This window comes from Schistocerca piceifrons, chromosome 8 (assembly GCF_021461385.2).
Source record: "Schistocerca piceifrons isolate TAMUIC-IGC-003096 chromosome 8, iqSchPice1.1, whole genome shotgun sequence".
Lineage (NCBI taxonomy): Eukaryota > Metazoa > Arthropoda > Insecta > Orthoptera > Acrididae > Schistocerca > Schistocerca piceifrons.
In genome coordinates this window covers 402849015-402871009 of record NC_060145.1, presented here as the reverse complement: position 1 = coordinate 402871009, position 21995 = coordinate 402849015, and the positions used below count along the sequence as shown (strand labels likewise).

General features: G+C 40.7%; 2 long non-coding RNA genes across 2 annotated transcripts; one reads left to right on the top strand and one right to left on the bottom strand.

The window, feature by feature from the left end:
* Nucleotides 1-125: 125 nt before the first annotated feature.
* LOC124712533 lies at nt 126-20714 on the bottom strand. Its single transcript, XR_007005591.1, has 3 exons — nt 20689-20714; nt 19850-19956; nt 126-142 (listed from the first exon to the last, which is right to left on the bottom strand). It is a non-coding gene; the product is annotated as an uncharacterized LOC124712533 (long non-coding RNA).
* On the top strand, nt 8150-19532 carry LOC124712532. Its single transcript, XR_007005590.1, has 3 exons — nt 8150-8324; nt 8443-8627; nt 19292-19532. It is a non-coding gene; the product is annotated as an uncharacterized LOC124712532 (long non-coding RNA).
* Nucleotides 20715-21995: the final 1281 nt, after the last annotated feature.

The window sequence follows — 21995 nt, the reverse complement described above, 5'->3', positions numbered from 1 at the left end:
AGCAGCAGCAGCAGCAGCAGCAGAGGAGGGTGTTGCAAGAGAGATGTCCGTGGACACCCTGAGCCTTGTCGCTGGTAAGTGGGGCAACTTCTTGTATGCAATTTAGTAGGCGCCGCTACTTCCTGCACACCTGTACCACACCCTGGAAAAGTCACAAACGTTCATGTGAGGCAAGCACTGTACTGTTTAGACCCAATCCTGTGACCTAGCCTTTGCTTCAGTCTGCAGAATTTTGCCAGCGAATGCAAAAATTATGGAAACCGTTTTGAGGAACTTCAGAAGTTTCATCCAAAGTCTATGATCGTATATAGCTATAGGTCTCAGAACTCTAGTTGGCTTCATGGAGCTGTGAAGGTTAGATAGATTCTTACACTTTTCTGTGCCGAATAAGTTTAAATGTGGATGAAACATGTCATTTGACTGTAGCAAGCGCTTCTGATGAGGTTTCCTCGATACCTCTGTCTGAGTAAAGAACTTATTCGGCAGATGATAAAAGTGTCGCAGGTTCTTTTTTTGTGCTCCGGTTTTGACCCAAGCACATAGTGAATTAAATCAGAAACGAGCTTTGGTTAATGCGATAGCAAAAGTATAGTCAACCGCCCCACATTAAGTAGCATATGATTTTTGTGCCAATCTTAATGAAGTTCTGCCACTTCAATCATTAGCAAAACGGTATTCACCATTTTCGCAAAACTACTGTTATAAGTTCACTTTTTTTTCTCCAGGGAGTAGTGATTGATCCATGGCTAACCTACAGAAATTCATCTTTGCTGAGAGACCTGTGAACTGACTTTGAGCTTTTTAAATGCACTTTTGAAGTTTCTCCTTAGGGCATTTCGCTTCTACATTCGCAACATTGAACACCCATTTCGAAACTGGTTCTTAATATAAAAATTCATTTCCTGCGAGATGTCTACCTTTTTTTCTTTCTTTATTTATTTCTTCCTTTATTGTATTTTGATTCCCCCCCTCCCCCCAGAAGGGGGGCAGGCTGGCAGCAGCATAATACGCCGCTCTGCAGCCTACAGATAAATTTAAAAAACATAATTAGATGATATAACAGTATAAAGAGGTGATAAAATGGTGACTGTTTAAAACTTGTACATGGCAAAAAAGTTGTGAAGAAAAATAAAAAGCAAAGAGGTCAGTGAGGCTGATTAAAAACACTTAGGAAACAGACAGGCACAATTAAAAAACATGGTGACAGTCTGGTTTCTGTTCACAACACTTTAAAAAGGGGACGTACAACACTGAACACTCACGGAAAATACTGCACTATAGAGTACAATGGCATATGGGTATGGAGTGGAGGGGGGCGGGGGGGGGGGGGGCAAATAAGGGGGAGGGGGAAGCCAATAGAGGAAGAGGGCACAGAAAAAGGGGGGGGGGGCGGAGCAGGGCGGGCGCGTCAGAGCAGTTGGGAAGACAGTGATATCTACCATTCCATCAAACTGTAGAATCTTAATGCAGTACTCTTCCACTGCGATATCAACAGTTAGGTCGACAGATAGTTGACAAAGCACATATTTAACAAAATCACTTCCAAACTGACTACAAATTATATTGCCTGAAAATAAATAAATTAATTAATGAAGCACCTAGAAGACTTGGCTGGATGTCAAGTGTGACTTTGTATACCTGTACACCATCGATGGTAAGTAAACGATTAGAGTGGCAGTTCTCTGTGACTGGTAGAATGGCCCACCAGAGTGCCCTAGTGTTAGAAATCTTACAGACATAGCTACATACAGGCATTGTATTAAATCCAATGGCGACATGTGAAAATTTGTGTTGGACCAGAACTCGAATCCGGATGCTCCACTTCTCTATAGCAGTTCCTTTAATCACTTAAGGCACCTGAGCACAGCTCCTGCCCTGCCCAAATTCCTACATGCCACACACTACAGATGTAATGTCCTCTGTCCATTATCACCCATCACATGAGTCGCACAAGTATTCAGACAAGTAAGAGCATCCCCACAGAAGATATTATTTTGAGGTGTCTGTTCTTTTGGATATGTTAGAAAGAACAGACACCGTACATACATACTTGCACTACTGTTGTTCATATTTAGTGTTGTTACTAGGCCTCGTAAAATTATAAGAGGCAAAACAGTGTCAACATTAAGTGATGACTGTGAAGGGCACAGAGACTCTGTGAACTGATGTGAAACGGAGTTATAGCGCCTGACAGAGATTCAAAGAGTCCTCATGGCAGGTGTAAGTTTTTGAAACATTCAGATGTGACAGTGGCCCGGTGGTGGACTGCAAGGGAATATGAATGTGAATAAAATGTGTGTGAAATCTTATGGGACTTAACTGCTAAGGTCATCTGTCCCTAAGCTTACACACTACTTAACCTAACTTATCCTAAGGAGAAACACACACACCCATGCCCGAGGGAGGACTCCCACCTCCACCAGGACCAGCCACACAGTCCATGACTGCAGCGCCTTAGACCGCTCGGCTAATCCTGCATGGCAGGGAATATGAGGGCAGGCATACTCATCATCATGATTCCAATGAAACACTTATGATTACACCACAAGGGAGATTCTCCTTATTGTGCACGAAACATATTGTAACCCTTAGATATCCTTGTCTGCTATCTGAGAACAGTTAATGGACTCCCTCTACATTCTGTGTCATCCTGCAACATTGGTCAGAGACAACCAGCAGCCAGACTAGGGGATTACTATGCCATGTGTGGGCTGGCATTAACACTACAACACAAAAGGCTGCATTTGGAGTATTACTGTATGATTCTTCCAGTGTAGGGAAAAATCGGGTATCACTTCCGGTCATGGCTGGTATTGACCAAGGGAACTCTGACAGCACAATAGTATGTCACTTACATCCTGCATTTTCATATGGTGCCTTCTATGAGACAGTATCATTGCGCCATTTTTCAAGAGGACAACGATCGTCCACATGCAACATGCGTCCCCATCAGCTCTCTGTGTTATGTTTAGTTATTAGCTCTGTACCCACTAGAATATATGAGACATCAGCTCGTACGCCATCTCAATCCCAGTGAAACTATCCAGGATATCAAGGACCAGTTACATCAGCTGTGGACTAGCTAGCTTGTGTCAGGACTGGGTCAACAGTTTTATGACACAATTCTGTACTGAACCAATACATGCACCCAGTCCAGTAATCTGGCAACCCCTTAAAATTAACCCACAAGAGGTGCACTCCTTTGTCTAGAGTTGAGATATTTACGGCGAAGTCTTAGGATGCTCTTGCTCGCACTGTTTCATGGTTTACTCTCATCGCAGGCAGCTGGGGTACACTGATTCCATCCCGGAGGGGGGAGAGGGGGTTATGGGGTGGTGGCAGGAAAGTAATCCGGCCATCCCATAAAATTAACCATGACAGTTCTGTACTAAACACTGCCAACCCTGTGCATGATGCAGAACAAAGGCAGTCTCAAAAGAAGAAGAAGTAATTAATGAATAAAAGTGAAAAATTCATATTCATGAAAAGTCAGTTGTCAAAATGAAAAGATGTAAGGATAGAAACGTCTTCTGAAATGTTACTTTCACTGTCAATTGATGCTGCAAGAAGCCAATTGCATTTACACATGCAAATACTTTCATTTCCAAATAAGTTCTTGTTAGTTCCCTTTCTATAAATATTCATCACAGAGGAACTAACACCATTGATAAAATTTACTGTTTTAGATACACTTCCTCCAATGGCCCGAAACAATATTTTTGTCCCTTTTTGCAGGTAGGATAAATAGTCATCCTAATTGGACTAACATGGTTGAGAGGTTAGCGAAATAAGAGATTATCAGGAGCAGTCAAGAGTACGATGAGATCCAGAACATGTCATCTGTAATCGAAATAAAATGAAGCATTAAGACACAAACGGATAACATCTTCCTCTATCAGAGGACATCGCTGTAGTGGAGTCCAAGTTGCACTGTTTGACTAAAATAGAGAAATGCCCAGAAAAGGCGGAGGAGACAAAATGAAATTTCATGAGTTGAGAGGATACATGATGCTATTTCAGTGATTAACACACTGAGTCAAAATTACTTCATTTATCAGCAAGATGCTGAAATCCCTCCTGCCTGGATGCATGATCTAAATTGGTTAGAAAGGGTTTCTCCTGAGGTATCCCAACCCACAACAATTGTAATCGAACTTGATATTCTGGATACAGAAATGACGACGTCGTTGATGTTCGAACTGGTCTAAATCATGCACCATCAGAGATAGATCTAGGGATCTTGCAGGCCATAGGGGTATCTCAGTTACGCAGACAGGATATATGTCCATGTGTAGATAGGCATTGTGCTGTTAAAAAAATGCAACATGATACTGTCACATGAGAGATAATGCATGATAGTGCAGCATGTCCATGTCAAACCAGTGTGCCATCACAGTTCAGTTAATCTCTACCAGCCATGTCCTGAAATGATATCTCATAGCTCCTCTCAATATGAGACCAGGTGCAAACAAATTGTGTCTATCCAAACCAGTGGATGAATGGGACCACTCCCCATGCCGCCACCACACTCGTTGACCATAGTCGTCAGGGTAACGTAGAACAACGATTTATTGCTGAACTCAGTGCAAAGCCATTCGTGAGCAGTCTGTACTTCCCAGTCATGGCATCACTCCAGATGGATCCATTTGTGTTGTAGTGTAAACAGTAGCCTACGCATGTGTGTGTGTGTGTGTGTGTGTGTGTGTTCAATTTTAAACCAATGTGACATCTTGACACTGCATTATTTGACCATCCAACCCAATGGACGCCCATTGTGAGGCTACTTTCAGTCCAGTCAGGAGCTGATAATGCTGTCTCTCATGTGTACGCAGCATATCAATGTCATTCACAGTGACCACTCAACATTTGAAGCTGTTCATGTTCCTTATATATCCTACCAGTTCTGATACAACACCAAACATGAACACCACTAACACAGTTTGGTGACCATTCTGTCTTAGGGAATTGCTACACAAATTTCTTAGAAATACGTGGATTCCGAATGAGATTTTCACTCTGCAGAGGAGTGTGCGCTAATATGAAACTTCAAGACTTCGAGTCTTCGTCCGGCACACAGTTTTAATCTGTCAGGAAGTTTTAAATGCATGGATTGTGTGAACATAGACGCAGTTACATTGTTATCTGACCATGGTTTCTGGGAGTTTCACTCTTTTTTTATAAGGCAGTGGATATACGACAACTCCACATGTATACTAGGTGAACTATAGTGCAAGGTGCTTATGAAGAGTTGGCACTTCTAAAATTCAAGCAATAACAATTTAAACCACATGTTTACATAAGTAGGAGGGTGGGCTCACTATATTGCAATACAGAGTGTGAGATGACGTTAACCACATCGTGTTTGCCTGCCAGCGACGGAAATACGGAACATGCATACTACTTCATCAGATTCTGTATGTGGGATACAGGAGACCTTCCACCATCCCGCCGCTTCTGCCTGATACCGATGTCAATGCCTTGAACCTATTATTGAGCATCCTCATTGCAGACAATATGGAAATAAGACAGTTATTCCTAAAAAAAATAAACCCACTGTGATGACCTATGCAGTCAGCAACTCTGAAATTAATGTGTGTTTGTGTGTGTGTGTGTGTGTGTGTGTGTGTGTGTGTGTGTGTGTGTGTGTGTGTGAGATAGTGTAGTCGAGGGATGAAAATTTTCTGAACTTATGCTGCAAAGATAGAACTGCTTGTATGGTGTGTTGGATGGCTGTATGACTGTCTTAACCAGCATAAAATAAAATAAAATTTACAGCAATGGATAAAATGCTTACTATCCACTCTCCAAAACACTACAAAATTGCTCCACCACTGCTCAGCATGTAACACAAGAACTAAGCTATTTGCTGTAGATACTCACGCGACATTTGTGTTTTGATCATAATAACATTTTACCCGATGTTTTCTACACTGTAAACTTACAGCTCTCTTGGTGTAAACAGTTGAGATTAAATTTACTGCACAACTAACTAATCAGTTTTGTAAATTTTATTGTGTTCTTACACCAGTTTATATTTCTTACCTTTGTAAACAAGGGTGCATTTTCATGAAAGTTAATCTTTTTCTTTACAGTGCACTCAGGCATGTCAGATATCCAGGAATTTGTTTTGCCCCATGCGGAGCCAGCATTCTGCTCGCTAGAGGTTGAGCATGAGAAGTAGACTGGTTAGTATACAATCAACACTGCTGTGATATTGCGTTCATAAACTTGTTTATATTGTTTTAGCTCTGTCAATTTGCGTACATTTTTATAAACTTTATCCCTTTTGTTCACAGTCTTCTCAAGCATGTTAGCCGGGAGTGTGCCAATTATGGCCCCAAGGAACACCTGTTCTGCACACTCCACAATACGGCCCGCAGGGCCAGCACTATTCAGACCTGTAGGCCGGGAAGAAGCTGGATTTAGTCCGGAGCAGGAAGCATTCCGCTCACCACACGAAACGCCATTCAGACTAGAGCACATTAAGTAGGATGGTGAGTATATGATCCAGTCTGCTTGATATTTTGTACACACACTTGTTTATATTTTTTACCCCTATCGATACGGGTACATCTTGATAACATGTAACCTTTTTGTTCACAGTCTACGCATTCCTGCTGGACAGAAAAGTGACTATACTGCCCAGAGCAGCAAGTGTTGTGCTGTCTAAACAAGACACCCTTCAGGACCAAGCACTGGTCTGGGCTGTTGGCCTGAAAGGATCTGACTATAGCGTGGAGCAGCAAGTCTTCTCAAGCATGTTGGCCGGGAGTGTGCCAATTTTGGCCCCAAGGAACACCTGTTCTGCACACTCCACAATACGGCCCACAGGGCCAGCACTACTCAGACCTGTAGGCCGGCAAGAAGCCGGATTTAGTCCAGAGCAGCAAGCATTCCGCTCACCACACGAAACGACATTCAGACTAGAGCACATTAAGTAGGATGGTGAGTATATGATCCAGTCTGCTTGATATTTTGTACACACAGTTGTTTATATTTTTTTTTTCCCCTTATCGATATGGGTACATCTTGATAACATGTAACCTTTTTGTTCACAGTCTACGCATTCCTGCTGGACAGAAGAGTGACTATACTGGCCCAGAGCAGCAAGTGTTGTGCTGTCTAAACAAAACACCCTTCAGGACCAAGCACTGGTCTGGGCTGTTGGCCTGAAAGGATCTGACTATAGCGTGGAGCAGCAAGTCTTCTCAAGCATGTTAGCCGGGAGTGTGCCAATTTTGGCCCCAAGGAACACCTGTTCTGCACACTCCACAATACGGCCCGCAGGGCCAGCACTACTCAGACCTGTAGGCCAGGAAGAAGCTGGATTTAGTCCAGAGCAGCAAGCATTCCGCTCTCCCCACGAAACGCCATTCAGACTAGAGCACAATAAGTAGGATGGTGAGTATATGATCCAGTCTGCTTGATATTTTGTACACACACTTGTTTATATTTTTTACCCTTATCGATACGGGTACATCTTGATAACATGTAACCTTTTTGTTCACAGTCTACGCATTCCAGCTGGACAGAAGAGTGACTATACTGGCCCAGAGCAGCAAGTGTTGTGCTGTCTAAACAAAACACCCTTCAGGACCAAGCACTGGTCTGGGCTGTTGGCCTGAAAGGATCTGACTATAGCGTGGAGCAGCAATAATTCTGCTCGCCATGCAAAACGGCCTTCGAAATTGACCAAAGGAGCTAAAATGGTGAGTATACAATCCAGTGTCCTGTGATAATGTGTTCTTACACTGGTTTATATTTTTCACATTGATCAACTGGGGTTTATTTTATTGAAACATAGTTTTGTTGTTCACAGTTACTCAGGCCTGTTTGCTGGCAGTGTGCTGATTTTGGCCCAAAGCAAAAACTGTTCTGAACACTTGACAAAACGGCATTCAGAGCCAACCACTACTCAGATCTATTGTCCGTGAAGAAGCTGATTTCAGCCCACAGCAGGAAGCATTCTGGTCACCAGGCAAGATTGTGTTCAGACTCGACAACAGGAAGTAGGATGGTGAGTACATGATCCAGTCTGCTTGATATTTTGTTTACACACTTGTTTATATTTTTTACCTCTAACTACGTGCGTACATTTTGATAAAAAGTAACCGTTTTTGTTCACAGTCTACTCAAGTCTGCTGGCTGGAGGGCGACTATATTGGTCCAGGGCAGCAGGTATTCTGCTCGCTAACAAAACAGCCTTCATGGCCAAGTACTACTCAGGCCTGGTGACTAGAAAGGAGCTGAATTTGGCGCAGAGTAGCAACCATTCTGCTCACTAGATAAAACAGTCTTCAAACTCGAGCGCAAGAGATGGGACTGTGAGTACATGTTTCAGTCCGTTGTGATACTGTGATCTTATATTCTTCTGCAATTTTACCATGATCTATAAATATACACTTTTATGAAATGTAACCAGTTTCTTCACTGTCTAATCAGGCCTACTTGGCGGCGAGGAGCATTTTGGTCCAGAACAGCAACTACCCTTCTAGCTAGACAAATTGGCCTTCGGTGTCTACTACTACTCAGAAATGTTGGCCGGGAAGGAGCTAATTTTACCTTGCAGAAATCAGCATTCCGCACACCATGCAGAACGGCCTTCAGCCTCGAGAACAAGGAGAATGGTGAGTATATGTTCCAATCTACTACGATTTTGCGATCTTACACTTGGTGATTTATTTACCTTCATCAACAACAGTGCAGTTTGATGAAACTTAATGCTTTCATTCACAGTGTACTTACACGTGTTGGGTGGGAAAGACTTTTTGTTGACTCCAGAGCACACACAGATTAGTGTCAACGTCTTCCCAACTACGTTGGACTATTCTTATTTCCTCCCATATCACCATTCTACATTTCTAACACTAACATGCGATCACACATCTTAGTAAGCACCTGTAGACCATTCTGTTTTTTGTTTCTCATTGCTTAACTTTTCAGTTCGGGCTAAACCTACAGAGTTGCTCATTCACAAATTTGGTCCGTTTTTCACCACAGTTAGCGATGTTACAGATAGAAATATTTCATTACAACCTTTTCTCTCTCAGATTGTCACTTTGTGAAAGCCACACTAATAGACACAAACCGTTATTTACCGGTAACTTCCGACTGTTGTTTGTGTTAGCTACCTGTGTTCTACTGATCAACAACATTCATTGAAATTTCAACTTAAACTGTAACAAAGTTGACCTTCTCTCGGTTATTTTGTGAACATAGTTTATCAATTTGATGTTAATACAAATAAATACATTGGACTGCACTGAGAGAAAGAACCAAGGCAATATACAGCACGGTAACGTATTTCGGAACAACTTGCATGTGACGGTAACCGACGATCTAACAGGAGTGCAGGATTTCATTGTCGTAGAACTACGTTGAGTGACTGCGAGCCTTAAGTTGGGAGAGAAACTTATGTGGATACAAAACAATCCCATTGTGTCATATTTATTTACTCGTAGATAACCTTAAAATCCCTTTGATGTTGTGCCGTGTAGCTCTTAGGAAAGTTTTGGACTCTGCCTTCACACGATTTCTTCAGAACAAAAATCACACCAACAACCTAGACTCAACCACACGGCCATCTTCGACATCTTGTTACAACAATGAGCCAGTATACCAATGAAGCCCTCAACCCACTGACCGACAGTTGGTTGAGTCATGATGTATGACCTCCCATATGCTTTGTTCACTTAAACTACCTCCATCTAAGTCTGTAGATATTGCCACCAGGAAAAATAAATATTGAAATGGCAACTAAAAAGATTGCCTATGTGATTGAATCTATTTAGTCTTATTTAATATGAAATGGGCAAATAGAAAGCATATGATGTAACCATGGTGGATTATAGTCCGAAGTAGGTCTGACATCAGCCAGGTCCCAAGGCGTTTTCTTCCATTCAATGGCCTGTCTGTCTTACTTAGTACTTTTGAGGCTGCTGTGACATCAGGCAAGCCACTTTATCAATTATTTGTCTATCAAAACTGCAGTGTCCCATATTGGTTTCTCCAGTGGATACTCTCTAGCAGCACTCTCTGAAAAATTTTCACTTTATTTTTATTGTCTTAAAATGCGTTTTTCGGAAGTAGTATTTTTTTTCCTTTGTCGTCCATTCCTTGGACTCGTCTGTTCGCTGATTTCCAAGGGATATCTGCCCTCAAAAATTCAGTCTTACGAATTGTTTGTGCCTTAGCGAAACCTTGTGTCAGCTCTCCGAAACTTTCTGCAACTATGCTCTCCTGCCTGCCCTAACGACATGGTGCCCTTGTCCCCCCTTCCCCCTCCCTTTCCTCCCTATGCAACAATGGTACCTTCTTCCTTTCAGGTGGTCCTACAAATTCTAATTTCAGTGCTTAGTTGAAACTGATATATCTTGAGATCTAACACTCAAATCACAAAGCATGTTTTCACAAGGCCCTCTCTAATCAAATTGTATGTACATCATCCTGTGATTGCATATACTAATCACTCTCCTTCATTATTTTAATTTATCTACAGATTAGCTATGAGTGTGCTGAGCATGCAAGAATCTACCTCTGCCATGTCTCAACCTTCTCATATTGTTTTTGAAACATTCATGAGCACTGAATATCGGTACATGATAAACTTCACTTTCCTTTATTTCTACGACATGTAGGTATATTTCATTTTCTCACATTTTCTCCTGCCCCCAACTGGTCACAGCATTCAATTCTGGCCTTTTCATGTCCTTTGCAAGTCTTACCAGTTTTTAGAACTCCCCCTCACCCCCACCCCCAACTTTTAACACTATATATTTTAAAGAAAACATGCACTGATAGTTACATCATTTTATTTGTCATGAGGATACATATATAAAATTTTTAAGTTAATTCTAATACAACAAATTTCAGTAAGAGTATCTCTTTATGCTATGTATGTAGTGTTATCACAGTTACTTTGTCGTACCACTTAACACTTCACATCTAACTTCACCACACAGTTTCACATGCTAGTGCTGGTGTGTTAACCTATAAGATATGAGGTAAGTGATTATGATCCTCCACCTTGAAATCTAACCTTAGGCATGGGACAAAAGAGAGTATTGCTGTCCACCATGTCTCCCATGACACCTTCTTCCTCATCAACACCATGGTCCACTCCAATCCCTACTCCAGAGCCATCTTTCTCTAATGTGAGATAGGTTCATAAATCTCAGAATATAAGCCTCACAATGACACCTGAAGGCCACCATTTTCCACACCATGTAACAAAGTTTGTAATCTAACTACACACAGATTAATTTGTTACACTACTTTTTCCAAATATTTTCAGAATAATTTTAGTCATGACTTCAGTGATGGAAGCTTACCATTATTACTCATTATGATTTACTCTGTCCAAGGAATACTACTCATGACTCCATAGACTTTTCCCTGTCCATTATTGTACTTTTTTGGTTTTCGTACACTGAAAATCATACTTTCTTGATTGCATTTGCTACATTTACTAAATCATTGTACCTTTTTATATTTATACTTCTAAGTCCACCTTTTCTGGTGCTCCACACTGCCCAGTCTCTTATTTCCTTAGCCAATTACATAAAATATACAGATCACACACCTGTTTGTGACACAAATCACTAATCTTCTTAACATCAGATTCTTGCCCTCGTGTATATTACACATTCCGCACTGTTACCTTAGTTCCAAGTTACAGTTCTATTATATTTATTCCTCTTGTAACCTATTTAACTTAAAACATAAAGACACTTTTCATACTTGTATATCACAGAGCGTTACTTCCAATATCATGGTTTACCCAGAATTTTGTCTTGTTTTCACTTCATGTCCCCCTTGTTATTTTCTCTGTATTTCAAAACTCTATTCACACTGTTCTACTTTCAGGATTTTACGTTTATCATGATATCTTCATGACATCCTGTATCCAACCACTGACTTACTTCACATATTCTCTTGCATTTCAGTAACTTCCTCACTTCTCAGTTGTCTATATGTACATACTGAAGACTACCAGCAATAGATTAAACAAAAGGGGAAGAGAATAGAACAAGGAAAGAATGCATTGTTCTACCCAGCTCAAGTACGCACAGTCGCCTCGCTGTGAAGTTTCCCATAGAGCAGCAACCCTCATACCCTTTTTAATGTGCCTCATCTACCATCCCTTCGTCAACTTTCCACGCATCTGTTTCTGGTCCTCCTTCCAGAAGATAACTCTTACATCCTTTTTCTGCTTCCCTTTGAACTCTAAAACGATATAAACTTATATTTCATACTTCTTTTTCGTTAGAACCTTTGGTCTTACTTGGAAGTTCAAAATTTCCCAGAAATGGCTCCTTTTGCTACAAAAATCGTGTTACTACTGCCTTTTCCTAACTAGACTCTGTGTGAACAGGCACCATGAAGTTCTAGCGGTACCGACTGGGCGCCATGTCATCCTCAGCCCACAGGCGTCACTGAATGCGGATGTGGAGGGGCATGTGGTCAGCACATCACACCACTGACCGTTAGTCAGTTTACATGACTGGAGCTGCCACTTCTCCATCAAGTAGCTCCTCAGTTTACCTCACAAGGGCTGAGTACACCCCACTTACCAACAGTGCTCGGCAGACCGAATGGTCACCCATTCAAGTCATAGCCCTGTCTGACAGCGTTTAACTTCGCTGATCTGATGACTGCCTTTTACTGGATGCTGAGGTTTTGTTAGAAAACGAATATTTGCATACTTGGAAATACACATGGTTTATTAGGTACTGGTTCAACACAAAGCACATACAACAACAACAACAACAACAACATACAGAGAAACCACACACAGGTGCGTATTACCAACCACTGAACATGAAATACTGACTTTAGTTATTTAGCTATTAAAGAACACCAAAGATGTGAAACACATTAACGCTCTTCCTTATTTAATAACTTGCGAAGTCTACTCTTATTACATAAATACTGATATCTAATGTAAAACAGTGGCTTTTTTAGTATATCAGCAAGTTGTTATACAGTGTCTACTTTTGCAACTGTGATTTCATAAGCGTCGACTAGTTCACGGACAAAGAAATGCCTTATATGAATATGCTTCATTCTTCAGTGAAACTCAGGATTCTGGGCAAGCCAGATAGCAGTTTTGTTGTCAGCCTGCAGAACTGGTGTTGCCTCCAATTGGTCCATTTCTGTCAGAAGCTTCTTGATCCAGACAATTTCCCAACCAGCTTCACTGGCAGTCACAACCTCAGCTTCAGTTGTGGCTATGGCAACAGAAGATTGCCTTTGACTAATCCAGGAAATAGGTGCCCCAAAGTACAGACAAAGGACACCATATGTTGACAGCCCAGAGCCAAGATCACCTCCAATGTGGTCAGCATCACTAGAACACTCTAAAACCTGCTTCTTAGAATTGTTTTTATATAAAAGTCCATAATTTGTTGTGTCTCTCAAGTATCGTAAGATTCGTTTAGCTTTCACAACATCACAATCTGTTGATTTCATGATACAACACTGGCAGCATATGCAATGTCAGGACGTCTCCCACACATCAGAAACATCAGTGCTCCAACAGCTTGGCTGTATGGAAATTCAGAGTTACGAGGACTTTCTTCTGTATCATTGTCAATTATAATGGGTGTAGTTACAGCCTTTCAGTTCTTCATGTTGAAACGCTCTGGTATTTTCCTGTGTAATGAGTCTGACTTATACATACAGTTCCACATTCTTGTTGGTCAATTTCCAGACCTAAGAAAAATGATGCAGGCACTGAAGTAATTTTAAACTCTTCTCTTAAATCACTGACAATGTCTTCAAGTTCCTGTTCACTGTGAGCTGCAATCAGACCGTCATCAACATAAAGCACAAGGAATATTTTCTTACAGCCTTACTGTCTCACGAAAAGACAAGGATCAGCTTCACTCCTCAGAAAGCCCAATTTAGTGAGATGATTACTGAACTTCTCATTCCAGCAATGCGGAGCCTGTTTCAGTCCATATAGACTTTTCTTCAAGTGACATGCTCTCCCAGACCTATCATCACATCCTTGAGGTTGTTGCATATAAATGGTTTCTTTTAAATCATCATAAAGAAAAGCAGTTGAAACATCAATTTGTAAAAGTTTCATGCTCTCACTTGCAGCAACACTTAGTAGTGCTCGAATGGTAGACACTCTAGCCACAGGACTGAAAGTCTGGCCATAGTCAACTCCTTTCTGCTGCGAATTACCCTTAATCACCAATCTTGCCTTGAATTTATTGACTGAGCCATCAGCATTTGTTTTGACTTTATACACCCATCTATTAGGAATGGACCTCTTTGCATATGGTAGGTCAACCACAACCCACGTTCTATTTTCTTGAAGAGCTTTTATTTCAGAATCCATAGCTTCCTTCTAGAAATCGTGATGAACAGACTTCATGGCATCGCTGTCTGTTTCTGGTTCTTGGAAAGATAGTGAGAGGTACATTACATAATCATTAAATTTTTGTGGAGGTCTGAGGGTTAACCAATCACGCAGACATGGTAAAGCTTCTCCACTTGTGGCTTCCTGATCTTCCTCCTGAGGGTCTTCATCTACATCCGAGGAACTGCCATCCTCTTCACTTTCACTATCAATACCATTGGTCTTCAGTCTGAGGTGCTGGATCCTGATGATTGAAAACATTCACTGGAAGAGTTGAACTTTTCTCATTCTTCAGTGGCCTCTCCTCAAAGATGACATCTCATGACCTAATGAGTTTGCACACCTCTCCACAATAAATTATGTAACCCTCATTGTGATCATATCCAATGAAGACACCTTTCAGTGCTTTTCGGTCCATGTTCCTCCTTTGTTGTTTTGGAATATGAGCATAGCAAGTGGAGCCTATCACCTGCGGATGTTTCAGTCTTGGCTTCTTTCCATACCACAATTCATATGGAGCTGTTCCTGGAATACTGGAAGGCCCTGTTCAGATAGAATGTAGGTTGTGGTGTTCACCATCTCTGCCCAAAGTTCCTGTAGAATGTTTGACTGTGCATGCATTATGGCTCTGGCAGTTTCCACAACTGTGCAGTTCTCTCCTTCACTGCACCCATTTTGTTCTGTAGTGTAAGGCATTGTGAGGCGTTGAATTACACCCTCTTTGTGAAGAATCTCTTTTGCTTGTTTGTTGTCAAATTCTTTCCCATGACCACTCAGAAGTTCCTTGGTGGTATGCCCAGGAGCTTTTGCTTCAGCTATGAACTGCCTTAACTTTTCTGCAACTCCAGACTTTTCTTGTATGAAATGTGTTGCCCTAAACTTTGTATAATCATCTTCGAAAAGAATAAAATACCGGTGCCCTGACACAGAAGGTACTTGAAACGGAACACATACATCAGCGTGAATAAGCTCATCTGGTTCTGCTGTCCTCTTTCTGTTGCCAAATGGTAAACGTTGAGCCTTGCCATAAATACAGCCTTCACAAAGTTCACTGTCCATTTCCACCTCAATATTTAATTCGCTACAAAGTACAGACTTCACATCGCGCTTGTATAGTTTCCGAATCTTTCGTGATAAAGCTGCAGCGTATTGTCTCTGCTAGTGGTGTTAACTTCGCTGAGGGAGCTAGGTTTCACATTTCTTACAGCAAGTTTAAAAAGGCCTACAAAGCGATCACTGTCACCTACCAATCTAGTGACATTATCAATCTTAAGATGACAAATTTCTGCGCTTGATGTGAATATACTTTCTGGACGTTTATCCTGTGCTGCAAGAACAGAGAATAAATTCTTGTGAATCTGAGGTACATACCATACATCTGTTAAGGTAATTCTGTTCCAGTTTCCTCCAACTGCTGCTTCATTGTCTATTGAACCTTTTCCAATAGCTTCAATAATGTCACCATTAGCTATAGTAACTGAGAGTTTTGTTAGAAAAGGCTGAAATGTTTTGAAACAATTCCTATCATATGTAATATGACTTGTTGCACCATTGTCTATATACCAGTCCTCATTTCTACATTCAGAGTTCATCACAGAAGATGTCACAGAAAGAAGTAGCATATTTGTATCTGTGGTAGCTGGTTTTGGAGATTTGCCATCCACTGCCAGCTTTCAGCACACTTTAATTATATGGTTGGGCTTGTTGCAGTAATTACATATTAATTTCTTTTTCTCCATTGGATTTACTTGCTGAAATGACAGACTTAATGAGTCTGTAGTGAGGGCTTCTTGTTTACTAAAATCATCTTCATTTGTCCTCAGAGCTTTCTCATATGCACACAATTGATTTGTTAAATTATCAATTGTTATGTCATCTCTAGACGTTCCGGTTAGCGTCCAACTAGATTTAAACGATAAATAGTCTCCTGGTAGAGTACCTAATATTTTACAAATAAAAAACAAATCAGGCATTTTTGAATTATTTACGATATCTTTAGTAATTTCCTGTTTCATTTCACTTCACAAATTTTTCAGTTTGGAAGTATGTGTCGGCAATATCGTCTTCAGGAGCCTTTTTGTAACTAAAGAACTGCAGACAAAGGTTGTAAACTTTGTCTTCAGAGACACCATCAAATATTTTGTGTAATTCTGTCCACACTTCACTCGCAGTATTTAGGCGCATTATTTTCTGCAAAGTTTTTTCCGACATATTTGCAGTCAAAACAGGAATTCCTCGTAGACAATTACTTATTATGTATTTGCAAGTGTTGCAGTTTGTTTTGCCTTCCGCAACTCCGATGTTGATAATTCTTGTTGAATCCTTCGATGGTTGCGTGGAATTAACAACTTCAAAAACTTCTTCTTGTAGATAACTTTAAAAACATTTTGCACAGAGCTACGTCATTATTTTCGTACAAGTGTCCTTTTAACACGCACCTGGGCCCATAACCCGCTGGGATTTTGTTAGAAAACGAATATTTGCGTATTTGGAAATACAGACGGTTTATTAGGTACCGGTTCAACACAAAGCACGTACAACATAAACAACAACTATACATATACAGAAAAACCACACGCAGGTGCGTATTACTACTGCTACTGAACATAAAATACCGTCTTTCGTTATTTAGTTGTTAAAGAGCGCCAAATACGTTAACACTGTACGTACATTATTATAAAACACCACTCGACAATTGCATCACAACAACTCATATTAAAAAAAAAATCGATACTTGTGATCATGTTAACACTGAGTTTCTGAATTCTCTAACTTGTGTAATTCTGTGACCACAACTTTGAAATGCAAGAGTAGTTTGATTTCATGTTGGACTGTTTTTGGACACCATTCCTGTAGCAACAAAAATTTGACGTTGCAGATCAGCAGTAGTACTGTGTCCATTTTGCTGGGTGAAGACACTGAAATGTGTGAACAGCAGCCAACCAATACCTCACTTTCTAAGCCACCTACTGCTCCTTTTGCAATCGGATTGACATCGGCTGAAACGGGCATCAGCTCTCTTCCACAAAACAACTCCTTTATTTTGGCTTTTTTTTTTTTTTCCAAACTCGGTCACAGGCATCCAATTTCTGTTTTTGCTCTTCCTATGCACCAATCAGCCTGGGAGTCTAAATCACACTGCATGAGTGCTGTCCAACCTTGATGGCAGTTCATATTTGGAATCTCCATCAAATACGAATTTATAAATCATATTAGTTTCGTCCAGAGGCACTCTTGCGTTTTATAATGAACAAGCTTGTTTGAATTCTCTCGCTTGTAGTCCAGAAGTGCTTGCTTCTTTGCAGTCTTCTATATACTGTTCTGGAGCAAGAAGTCCCCACACTTCCTACATCAACGAATTTTTATTTCTTATTGTTCCTGTTCCAGTCAGTTGCTTTTTATCAAACTGTCACACTATCCCAATAGTACCAACAGCGTTTAATTCGTCAGATATGTCATAATAATAACTGTTGTTGCGTCAGGTGACTCTTCACACACACTCAGTGGTGCAGGAATGTCTCCCCCACTCATTAGTGTCTCCATTCTTACAAAGTTCAATAGAACTTCCCATCAGCTGCCCAACCAAGCTATTCAGCAATATTGTTCCCCCACTGAGTGCACCTCCTCGCCACCAAGGTCACCTGTGGCAGCTGCTATGCACACTTTATTTATGTTCCTCACTATTACTTGCCAGTTTTCTACTTAAAACTGGTCATCAGAATGATTGCTATTCTGTTGCCTGTTGTGCACATCATCATAAGTGGCACCAGTCTTCCACCTTCCCGCAGCTGCTGTGTTATATTTTGCACTATAATGTAACGGCCATGAGAATATTAGACTCTTTCGAGAGAACGTTCATAATTCTCGTAATTGTCGTGGAGTGGTGCTACAAGTTCTCACCAAACACAGAATGGTAACAAAAGTCTTATACCCACAGCAACAACTGCACAGCCACCTCCCCATCAGTACTTACAGAATGCCTCCATTGTTCCCTGACCAGATTGGTACTAGTCTTCGGTCCAGAATTCTATGAGCAGTTCTTGCTGAATTGCTGTAGACCAATATTCTTTCAAAAATTGGACCTTGAGAACTTGTAAATGATTACAGTACTTAGTTACATCATTCACCTGTCTAAAGACATCATCTTTGAATTGCTCTGCTGTAAAAGAAACAGACAGCAAATGAGTTGTAGAAAAGGTAGTAAGAGCAACTTGACTTTCCGCGAGTTGTATCCAAGGCTATATCCTCAAAGTCCTATGTGGATGGGCTTAACAGCAGCTGGTTCCATGGCTAAATAAAAATGAGGACAGCAACCAGGCAACAGTCGGTTACTGCTTCACAGTGGGCTAATAGCAACTTGTCCAGAAACGCATGGAAGTATGACTTCTTGACGTGGCTGGAAGTACGAGAAGATTGTACTGAAAGATGTTGGGCGATTAGCCAGTTTCATCCATAGCTAGTTTCACATCCTTGGATGTCATGGTGCAACTTAATGGTATAAACAGTAACAAACTTTATGAGCACATTGAAACAAACAAAAATTAACAAAATATAGGCACTAGTAACTTCACTAGGCAAAAATTTGTCAAAGTATCATTGACCACAAAGCCACATGACAAGATTAAAATGTGAGGATGTCCCTAATATAACTATAAAACCTAGAAACTGTAGCTTATACGTTTGAAATCCGTGGTAACAGCTAAAGAGGCGAAACTTCTGAAATATAATAATTGTTTCCAGTTTAATATTTGTTTCAAGCTTGGAAACTGACTCCTTTTGATGAACTGTTCCTTGTGATATGCACTTCCCTCTACTCTTTATGTGTAAGGTCTATGTGTTTTGGCATACAACTTGAAATTTGACATTTCTCTCGTGTGGCATAGACACCAGCACTTAAATCAGCGTCATTGTTGTCCACAGGTGTGCTCGGTTGTCTTGGACAGGCCTAATGTCCCCTGTGACAGGTCAGCCAGCAGCGACAAAGTCATTATTATCGGGGTGCACACCCACCTTCCAGGCAACGGGGACAGCTCAACACCGACGATGTTTTCTTTTTCTATTGTGGTGGGCATCTGACTACTGTAAGCGAAGCCAACACACTAGCAGCACCATGTGCCGTCGTCATGGACGCTGACAAGACACCACCTATTGGCTGGAGACGCTGTGGTACTGCTGCTATCACAACAGAAGTGTTATGGCATTGTGAGGCTAACATCAGTACAGTCAGAAATGTTTGCCTGGCGTTTAAAACTGATTTTTGTTTACAATAAACAAATTATTTGAGCAACATGAGAATACTCATTGAGTGTAACTATTGTTACCTTTATACTAGAGCGTTAGTTACACAACGGTACATGCATTGGCCTATTCACTTTCATTCAGCATCTTGTTCCATCAGAAATTTAACAGCATTGTTGAATGCATTCACTGTCAACCACTTAGCCTATCTGTAGCAATTGTATGTTATGCATCACCAACCTTGCAATTTCTTCATGGCACAACTCTCAATACAGATCACGTTTCCAGAGCTTCATGTTTCCAAAGCCATCTTCAGAGTATAAGAGACCCAGATCAAGAGATAATGCCTGAGAAAAGAAACTTATAATAGAGAAGGGTTTATCTGTGGTTGTCACAGACACAGCTACACACTAATAATCCTGACTTTTTCCCATGGAAATCTTAACTCTTAAACATCCCTCATGACATACTCTGCCTGAGAAATGGGCACGCCAATTTAGTTACTGCACTGTGTTCATTCGTTTCGTCACATATATTTCACGTGGTAAGTCATAATAAAAAGGAAATAATTTCATGCTTGGCAGAGCGACTGCACCAGCATACATCATTGGTTCAGTAAATGACGTGTTGCAGTCACCTGAGTGGACATTGGTCCCTATCAGCCGACTCCCATGATTGGTGGCCGGAGTCTGGTGTGACAAACTAAACTCTAGAGCACAATGTTTTGAGCTGGACCACAGCCAACAGCTCTTTCACACAACATTTTTGGATCTTTTTCTATTACTGAAAGTCAGAAAGTGAAATACATTATTTTTACTCTTCCATTGCAGCAAACTGATACTTTTAGCTTACAGGGGAATGTAAATACATGTCAAGTATTGCGCATCACATAGTAAATATTGACTCCTGTACCAAAACACTATTTCTGGGAAGCTGTATCTTCCCCCATGTGGCGAGAGGTAGCCTAGTAATTGTTAATACATTCAGGAACACTGTCGAACATGATTGTTTTCGTGGTGTAGGTGTTAATGGTAGGCAAAGGCATAATGTTACTTGATCGAACTGACCTCCGCACCCACCTGTCATCGTTATTGCGACACTGTACTTGTTTCCCTCATTTGTCTTTCCGGAGGTGCATTCGGCACTGGCTTCAGTTTCATTCGTATGTATTATTTCACAACTCAACATCCCTCTTCAAGACATTCTAATCGCACAGAGATGAACGAGGCATCGTTAGAAAATGTTTAATTGTTTCTCATACTGCATACCGAGTTTGCGCTAAAACTTACTGTTTGTCGAAGATTTTGGACTATCATAGGCAAAAGGGCATCATGGATGCCCGACATCATACCTGTATTTTGTGAAGCTAACCTCTTACTCACGAACAAGAGACTCACTTTTCATATTATCTTATTACAAATAACTCCTTATTAACTAGATAATTTGTATACAGCAGTGTCACTGATAATAACGGTGACCACTGCAGTAGTCATTATCTCTGCACGTCGTACAGGTTGACTTTTCTCAACGAATATACGTTTCGAAACGACATAGTGTAAATATCATGGAGGTAGAATAAGGGGAGATGGCGCTACAGACTTGCGCTGTACGTTGTTCTGAAGGCAGTGGGCGGGGCCTGCCGCCATCTTGGATCCCCCAAAACATTAGCAGACGAGTGTTTACAATTGCTTCTTGTTCGTTATTTATGTCGTGTGCACGTGATATTTGTTTTATATAGTAAATGTTACTCGGTTTTAGTGAACAACACAGCATAAGGAACGCAACTTCAAACGTTTTTCTGGTCTTAAATGCGTATTCGATACAGTAATACGTAAAAATATTACGCTTCTTGCCTCAGTACTGTAATTCATTTTTGTTTATACACTTAGAATGACCGAGAAGAGACGTATGTGCTATGAAAAGCGTGCTTTTGTAATCCATTTCTATTCACTTTCATTGTGTTTGTGTCGATAATTGATAAAGCCAGAACTCCAAAAACAATGATTGATAGTTTAGAGGCACCGATTTGTATTCGTTGCATTTTCAAGTCAAATGCAAATTTTAAATGTTCACATTTGCAAGAAACTTACCTTATTTCCTTTGGTGTCCCATAGATGTATGCAGGGATGATGTAAACAAGCCAGCTGTCATGTCAACAAAGTGAAAAATACGTTAAATTACGAAGGAACAGAACTGAATTTAAGATTGTCAGGCCTATTGCAATTTCCACATCTGCTTTCTTTTTAAATTGTACCTACCAAATGACATTCAGCGTGGCAAAGAACAGAAATTTACAGGGTAATACGACAACACAGTGATTAATGTAATGATCTAAGCCTGGACTTCGATAGGAAAGTGGCTTCACTAAGGAGTACTTTAATCGGTC